The following is a 9,063-nucleotide window of genomic DNA, read 5'->3' as shown; positions in this document are numbered from 1 at the left end:
ACACACACACACACACACACACACACACACACACACACACACACACAAATGGGATCATGTTATAGATAATGAAAAGCACAATCTCTTGCTGGGTGATTCTCTTCTCCAGCCAGATGTCAGCATGACCAGAAGGAACATTCAGGGACGTCAAGTAGGGAAAGGGAGAGTGGCATTGCAAAAGTTGCCACTTCAGATTTCAAGGCTGGATGTTCCTTCCAGCTCAAGCTGTGTCTGTCCAACCCACCTCTTGGCAACCACCAAGGGCTGACTTGCCAGCCCTTCTGAAATGTGAGGCCACCTCTATTCAGAACGTGAATCTTGTTTCTTTCTAAGAAGCATCACATTTTTTCCCTTTAAAAAGTAACAGAAAGCACTTTTCATCATGGAGGGCTAAGGGGCAAGTGCAGGTCGGAAGAAACCAGTTTGCAAGAGTTAAAATGGAGCATGGTAAGGAAAGAAAAATTCATTTTGTGCCTTCCTTTCCCGACTGCACAGATTTTTTTCTTTATGTTAAAAGAGAACAGTATTCCATACAGAGCCCATTTTGATCTACATGCATCAAAATTAAAAGGATGTAATCTCCAACTGTATTTTGTCCCAGGTAAGGATGTGGTTGAAGCTGTCTCCGTGGGGGAACTCGACTCCCTTCTGGAGAGTGACTAGAGAATAGAGGCCCACAGAGCCAGGCCTGTGGGAGAGGAGTGGTGAAGGAAGCCAGCCAGGCCTGTTTTGGTGGAGAAGGGAAGTCTTAGATCCGTGGGAAGGTGGGCTGCACTTATTTTATATTCTTCTGGAAGTTGGAATCAGAATGGGAGGACCAAACTTATTGTGAGGCAGGGAGCTGACACACGAGATTTGAGAGGATGGAAAAGAAAAAGGAGTGAAGGCAGTTGATATTAATTTAGCACCTACTATCTGTCAGAAGTTGTGGTGAATTCCTTGTATTAGCTTATTTAATCTTCACAGTAATCTTAAGAGGTAGATAATACTACTTCTGGTATTTTATAGCTAAAGAGAGTAAGACTCAGAAAGGTTAAGATATTTGCCTAAAGTTGCAAAGTGAGTCAGGTTCAAACTCATATCTGCTTGGCTCCAAGATGTGGGCTCTATTTTCCCACATCACACTCTCTGAAAGTGGAATGGGTATCCCTCATGAGCTAATGTGTTCCTGGTAACCTGGGTGGATTTAAGCAAAAACTAGATGATCATTTGTCAGAGCCATTCTTAAGAAGCGATTCATGCATTGGTACAGACCTGGAGCACGTGGTTTCTAAGAATCTTTCCAGTTGCGTGTTCTAACAAGGTCACTCTAACTAAAACGTGTCACTGTTGCTTGTCTTCTAGGACATCTACTATGGTCATGATTAGAATTACTTTTTGTGGCTAAGGTATCATCCTCAGAGAAAGTACCTGAAGATATAGTCCCACGAATGTTTGCTTGGAGGACCAACTCCAGCACACATGATTGGTACCCTACCCATTTCTGCTCAGCACTCACCATTTCCATGCATACCCATGCAACAAGCACCCAAAACTCTCTACCTGAGGGGGCTTTCTTTTGGTTCTTTAAGGGTAGGCCAGAAGTGCCAGAAAGTTAACATCCTTGGGAGTAGTCTTCAGCTAGTAACAGATGGGATTTGGAAGAGAAATATTCTGGTTTCCTTGTCCTTGTCTGAGATAACTCCAAGGTATGCCTCATAGAGTCTCCCAGAGTTCCCCAGTAGGATTGGCTCCTAGTTGCCCATAGGAGTGACGTGCTCTTTAACACACTCTTTTTTTTTTTTTTTTTTTTGCGGTACGCGAGCCTCTCACTGCTGTGGCCTCTCCCGTTGCGGAGCAACAGGCTCCGGATGCGCAGGCTCAGCGGCCATCTTGATTGATTTGCTTCCCCTTCTTGTCTCATTTCCCCTCTCGCTTACTGGTGCTTTCGGGAATCGTCTCAAATGAACTAGTTGTACTCGAATCCTTATCTCAGGGTCTGCTTTTGAGGGAACCCAAACGAAGATACCAATGTTATTTTACCCATTAGCACGGGGTTTCTCAGCCTCAGCACTGTTGACATTTTGGGCTAGAAAATTCTTTGTTGCGGAGAAGAGCGGCACTTCCTGTGCACTGTGGCGTGTTCAGCGGCATCCTTGGCCATCACCCACTAAATGCCGGTAGTGTCCTCCCCCTAGCTATGACAACCAAAAATGTCACCAGACATTGCCAAATGTCATCTGGGGGACCAACTCAGGTCCAGTTGGGAACCGCTGCTTGTCTGAGGTGCCCACAGGAAGCACAAGGAGGGGAGGCTGTGCAAGGCAGAGCTGTTGGGCTGTGCTGTTGGACAGGCTTCTTGGTGAGCCCTGGAGCTTAGTGGACAGTACAGGTGGGATGAAGAGGGTGTGTGTGTGTGCAAGTGCGAGCGTGTGTGTGTGTGCGTGCGTGCATGTGTGTGTGTGTGTTTTGGAAGAGGAAAATGATGAACTAAATCTTTCTGTTTAATAACTGCCTGGTGCTGGGTGTCCCTTGTCCAAAGTAGATGAACAGCTCAGAACTAAATTGTAGCCCTTCACAGTTCCTTTTAGAAAAATGACAAGCACACGGAGACAATTTCGCTGTTTGTGTACCGTCAGTTTTCAGGTGAGTTCAGTTTGGATGACAGGTCCTTAAGCAGCCATTTCACAGCCTGGCAGTGTCTGGGTTGCTAGGAATGTTTTGCCTTTTAAGTACTTTTATGCAGCTATTAAAAAAAGCAATGTGCGGTTCCAACATGGAGAATGATGTCAATGAGAGTAGAGGGTTCGATAAAGACGCAAATGCTGGGGCTTCCCTGCTGGCGCAGTGGTTAAGAATACGCCTGCCAATGCAGGGAACACGGGTTCAAGCCCTGGTCCGGGAAGATCCCACATGCCGCGGAGCAACTAAGCTCGTGCGCCACAACTACTGAGCCTGCTCTCTAGAGCCCACGAGCCACAACTACTGAGCCCACGTGCCACAACTACCGAAGCCCATGTGCGTAGAGCCTGTGCTCCACAACCAGGGAAGCCGCCGCAATGAGAAGCCCGTGCACTGCAATGAAGAGTAGCCCCCACTCCCTGCAATGAGAGAAAGCCTTTACACAGCAATGAAGACCCAACGCAGCCAAAAATAAATAAAAGAAAAAAGAAAAAAAAAAGATGCAAATGCTTTCATAGTTGGAGCTTTGGGTCTGATTTGGCCTGGTATATGTGCAAAGGAGATCCCTGAAGAGAGTTACAGATTTTCAGATCTGGTAAAAGGAGATTGCAGATATAGGTTCCAAAACCCCTGTATTCCCTGTAAACAGAAGTAGCAAAGAGGTATAAATATAGGTTAAAAACTATGATAAAGTCTTCATTTTATCCACTGGATTCCTGGTTAAAGGTACTAATTGGGGTTTCTCATTTCCACTGTACTCCAGTACCTTCCAAGGTCAAGTAGGGAAGCAAGCTGATGGTGGAGACTGTATGTGCCCTGCCCAAATCCTATTGGATGTGCTCCGCACCAAGCTTTAGCGTGCTTTTCTCTTAATGACCAGCATCTGTGACCTTTTTCAGCTTTCCTTTGGGCTACTCGAGTTGCCTAACCTGTACACAGACCCTGGGAATCTATATCCACCCAGAGCTGCCCATAGCTAATGGACAGGAATATAAAAGTCCAGTTCCCTTGCCTCGTGTTGAAGTAAACTTTAGGTGTAATTTACACTCCAAAGCTACACCCTGGGATGATTATGAAGCTGAGACTTCCTAAAATTGCAACCTTGCTTCTTGACTTCCTTTCTTTCTCTGTCCTGCTTTCACCACTCTCTTTTGGTCTCTCTGGGAGCACTTTCCCAAAAAATCACTTGCATAGGAATCCTCATCTCAAGGTCTGCTTCTGGGGAATCTGACCCAAGACAGAAGCATTCCAAAGTCTACATTTGAGTGGGAGAGGAGGTGAATTCTACCATTCACATGAGACGTTCTGTAATCTTATCCTCTCCTATAAGGTAGGCGTTCATTAGATGTTTCTTGCTGTAGTGATGATCTCAAGCTGGAGAACTGAGAAAAGAAACAGACCTCTGCCACCTATGCACTGCTCCCCTCCCTCCACAGCTGACAGGGCCACAGAGGACCTTAGGAGGTGTTGATGAATCTCACTTAGCCAAGGGAAGTAAGAGAAGCTGGCTTTGCTCATGCTTTAAATGAATTAGATCTTGGACACCCAAAGCTGTATCTGGGTGCTTTCATACTTGAAAGGACATTGCCACAGAAGATAGTGATTCAGCAAAACAGGTCTGCAGTGAGGAAACGTGGATCAAAAATATATTGGGGTATGCTTCTGATACTTAATAGGGTTTGACAGTGTCTCTACAATTTTACTGCAAAACTGATTGATGATACAGCACTATTTTTTTTTTTTTTTTGGTATGCGGGCCTCTCACTGCTGTGGCCTCTCCCGTTGCGGAGCACAGGCTCCGGACACGCAGGCTCAGTGGCCATGACTCATGGGCCCAGCCCCTCCGCGGCATGTGGGATCCTCCCGAACCGGGGCACGAACCCGTGTCCCCTGCATCGGCAGGCGGACTCTCAACCACTGCGCCACCAGGGAAGCCCCAGCACTATTTTTTTGAGTGCTTTCTACTTGTTTGGCAGTGTTTTCTCATGTATTATATATCATTGAATCCTTGTGGTCTGCTTGTGAGATATTAACATTGCCATTTTACAGGCAAGAAAGCTGAGGTTCAGAGAGGTTATGCTCCTTGCCTAAGGGTTACACTTGTAACAAGTGGCAAAGCTGGGATTTGAGCCCATGTTATTCTGATTCAGACAACTATGTGCTTAACCACCCACCAGAGTACAGGTCTCACACTGGCTCTCTTCTCTCTAAAGTGATCATGGAAAGATTTATCAACATTTGCACAAGGCAGAAAACTATCTCATCTGAGAAAGTTTATATAGACAGTTTTCTTTTCCAAGGATAAGTAAATGCATAGGAAATTGAAATATATTAAATGAGCCTGACATGCTGCAATACAGAGAGTATGTTATATGGTGAGGTTTTCTCTAAGCTTTGCATTTTCTTGTTACAAGGTCAATATGATGATTAATGGTGTATGCACAAGGTAGAAAATTATTATTTTCTTTGCAGTTATTTAGAGGGTATTGCATCTGGTATAATTTCTCTCCTATTTGGGGGAATACTAGGATTGTCCTTGGATTTGGACTTTTGTTTTTCCCCCTCCTCTCCACTCCCAGCCTCTTTTTGGCCCTAGTACCAAGGCCAGAAAGGCTGCAGAACTACTCCTGTTTTACCCAGTTAATTCCCTCCAGGACTGAAAAAGGTGCTATTCCTGAATACTAACAGTTTTTGCAAACCTCAAATGCAATATGAGAACACTTTGGGACAACAGCCTTTAAGGAAAAAAAAAAAAAAACGAACAATATATCCTGTATTTAGATACAGGATATGTGTTCATATTTTAGCTTAAGCAGTGAAGGGAAACTGCAGCTCTTCTTGAAATTTTAAGGTGTCATTTTTCAACAACACAGAAAGTAAAATTTGAAAGTGGTTGCAAAACAGTGGGTCTTTATCTTTATTTAGAACTAGATCCAAAGTTTAGAGCAAAATTCTCTTCTCTGGGGTTCAAATATTGTTTACCCCGAATAGAATATGCCTTCCTGTTTGATAGAAAACACATGAAAGCATTCTAATTGTGAAACAGCCCCAGGCAAGTGGTATTTAGGAAAATAAAATGCTAAGCATGGAATCACGAAGCTGGAAAAACCCCTATGAGAACATCTAGTTCTGCCCTCATCTTCTAACTGAGAATGACTAACTCATCCTGTATGGGTTTTTTCTATTTTGGTAGGATTTATAAATGTACATTGTCATCTTTAGTGCCCATTCACATGACATGTTTCAGTTAATGGTGGAATATCTGGGTAATCACGGGAAGCCACCAGTACCTAAGAAAACACCTGGCACATAAACAGTATTTAGGAGAACTTTTAGTAGAAGGAATAAATGCATCAACAAATGAAAAAATGAAGGCTGAATAGTAGAAAATTTATGATGGGACTCTTACTGGTCTGATTAATTAATAAAATAGAAAGGAATTAGCCCAAGTTCAATGTCTTGCAAACTCTACCATTTCACATTACATAGTGTGGATTTTATCCTTCTCAATCAGTAAGGTGACTATGTAATGTATATTCCAAACAAGGACCCTTTTGGGTGTGAAAGGGGGTGTTATTTTTTAAATTAATTAATTTAGGGGACACTATTAATAATTGCACCAGGACAAGACTGCTCTGGGCAAAGTGGAACCAATAGTCACCCTCTCCATAAGGGATCAGGGGCAGAGGAAAAATCTATTCATACAGGCTCTAAAATAAGAAACAACGGGGTGTTAAGTCACAGTTGAAGATTGGAGGACGTTCACTATCAATACTTCTGGCTTTCTCACCTTGGACATTCTTGTCTCATCTTGGAATTACGGTAAGAAATAGGGCAAAATGATAAAGACTCCCTTCCAATAATTAGGAAAGAAAGAAACTCTTACCAAAAGCTAGACTGAGAGTGTGCCCAGCAGCCCCCCAGCTCTCTCTCTTGCTTCACCAGCCTTTGGATGGAACAAACGGGGTGCTCCCACCCCGGCCTTGCCTCCCCCTCTCCCTCCCCCTCCTCATGCCGCTCACCACCCTCTAGCGTCGCCACTTTAGTCGCAACTTCCGGCAGAATCGTTGAGGCTTATCCTCCACTTCCGGGAGCCGCCTAACGGACACTTTCTGGAGAAGTCCTCCTCACTGCTGACTAGCCATGAGCGCCCAGAGCAAGCGGAGTTCCTCCACCGAGGCGGAGGCTGCCATCAGCCGCCTGATCAACCTAAACTTGCAGGCCTCGTCCACCTACCTCTCCCTGAGCTATTACTTCGAAGGCGACAAGGTGGCTCTGGGGGGCGTGGGCCGCTTCTTCCGGGAGCTGGCTGAGGAGAAGCGCGAGGGCTCCCAGCTCCTCTGGAAGATGCAGCAGCAGTGGGGCAGCCGCGCCCCGGCCCAGGACGGGCAGAAGCTGTCGCCGGACGAGTGGAGCACCATAGTGGAAGCCGTGGAGGCTGCCATGGCCCTGGAGAAGAGCCTGAACCAGGCCTTCTTGGATCTCCATGCCTTGGGTTCTGCGAGCGCGGACGCCCAGCTCTGCGAGTTCCTGGATAGCCACTTCCTGGAGGTGGAGAGGAAGATCCTCAAGAAGATGGGCGACCACCTGACCAACCTGCGCAAGCTGGCCGGGCCGCAGGCCGGGCCCCTGGCTGAGCAGGGCATCCCTTCGAAAGACTCTTCTGCCAGCGCGACTAGGAGCCTCGCGGCAGCCCCGGAGAGACGCCTTTGCCTCCTCCAGTGAGATCTCCGCCCCAGCCTCCTCTTCCACCAGGAGGCAACGCTTTAACCACCCTGTAAAACCTTCACCCGAGCCGAGGCACCAGATAGAAACGCCCCTCTCTTTGCAGAGGGGGAAAAAAAGCTAGGTTGTGAGAAAAATAAAAGTATCTTAATAGCATGAAAGATTTGTAGTCTGTTTAATTCTCTAGATTGTTTATAAAGAAACGGTTCCTAACTTTTGCGTATCACCTGGGTACATTGAGTATCTGGTAAATTATGTTTTCTCTGTCAAGAAAAAGAAACACACCTGTTCAGAAAATGTTGCGTAGAATTTTAAGGGTTTCATGACTTCTCTGGAGTCATTCTGGGTACTGGATTCAACTCTGTTGTTCTAAAATGTATCTTTGGTTTCTCCGAGCAGAGCAGAGAGCTGAGTATCTTGACCGTATCACATTGTGTCCCCCCCTCAACCCTCCAAACTCGTGATACACTTGCTTTTCCTGATTTTCACATTGGCGTGATGCCATCTGCCTGTATTGAAGAGAGAGCCCAGTGAAATTCACCTTTGTGTCTCCCGTTAGGTTGCTACTGAGAACACTTTATTAACATCATACACTGACCTCTTTATGAAGCCTCTCAAAAGCAATTTCTTTCTGGTCTTAATATTAGGAATAACGGTGCTTCACTTAGGTCATTGGTTTGTTTTTGTTTTATGGGCACCGTAAATGATGTAACTAATTAAGTTTCCTTATTTGACTGCCTGCTAAAAAGCTTAGAGCCAAATTTGTGGTCCACCCAGAGTAAACGAGTAAGATTGTATAAGCATTTTGCATACGCTTCATTCCTGGTTCTTCTAAGTGCTTACTGTAATTTACGGATTCTTTCAAGCCACCTTAAACCCCTTCTGGAACAAAGTTGTGTATAAACAGATACATAAACTTTTAAAATGCAGATTTTAAAATGCCTCTGTATTCATTTTAGAGAAAAGAGAAGATAACTTTAAGGAAGTACTAACAGAGCCAAAATGATTAGAATGGAGGTAGGTCAGATGGAGGTTACATTCCAGAAGCCAAGAGAAGGAAAAGCAGCAGTAAAATATAGCATTCTTTTAAAAAAAATGTGTTTCATTTTTCTGGTGAGTTGTTTTCCTGCTAAATCCGTGCATTTGTGTCTCACAAATAGCAATCTAATAATTGTGCATTATTTTCCTTGCACTTGGAAAAGCTGGAGTTATAACTTGTTCTCAAACCACAGAAGTGGAAAAAAATCAATTCTTTTCCTACAGCAACTTTCCTTCCTGGAGCAGGAAGACCAAAGGCATACTATCATTTCTTTTATCTTACCAGGGTCAGAGGCATAGAAGAGTATTTTACAGAGATTGCGACACCTGTTTTGCTCAGTTAAGGAGAAAACCTTATCTTCCTGTTTTCATTCAAAGTCCTTTGATAATGAAAAAGAATACACTGGAAAAATTACTCCTACGGAAACGAGTTTTTTTGCCCATTTGCTGATAGTTGGCAGTAAGAGATATAAGGAAGCAGTAAACAATTTTCAGCTTTGGATTAAAACTTAAAACCAAAATTATTTTCAAATTAGCACTCATATAGACACATAAATCTGAATGAGAAAAAAAACCACCTAATAACTATGAGACTAATTGAAAGACTATATTTGGTAGATTATTTGGGAAGAAGGATAC

The 9,063-nt window shown here is 44.3% G+C and overlaps 1 protein-coding gene and 1 pseudogene across 2 annotated transcripts in view; both read left to right on the top strand.

Annotated features, from left to right (window-relative positions):
• The window catches only part of RPGR (retinitis pigmentosa GTPase regulator), a 267,450-nt gene that overhangs the window by 56,826 nt on the left and 201,561 nt on the right, over positions 1–9,063 (top strand). The window lies entirely within an intron of this gene.
• Positions 5,402–7,514, top strand: LOC113611910 (ferritin light chain pseudogene; annotated as a pseudogene).

The sequence above is a fragment of the Aethalodelphis obliquidens genome, unplaced genomic scaffold (genome assembly GCF_003676395.1).
Source record: "Aethalodelphis obliquidens isolate GAN/ISIS:26980383/991018 unplaced genomic scaffold, ASM367639v1 scaffold71, whole genome shotgun sequence".
Taxonomy (NCBI): Eukaryota; Metazoa; Chordata; class Mammalia; order Artiodactyla; family Delphinidae; genus Aethalodelphis; species Aethalodelphis obliquidens.
This window is presented reverse-complemented; position numbering and strand designations above follow the sequence as displayed.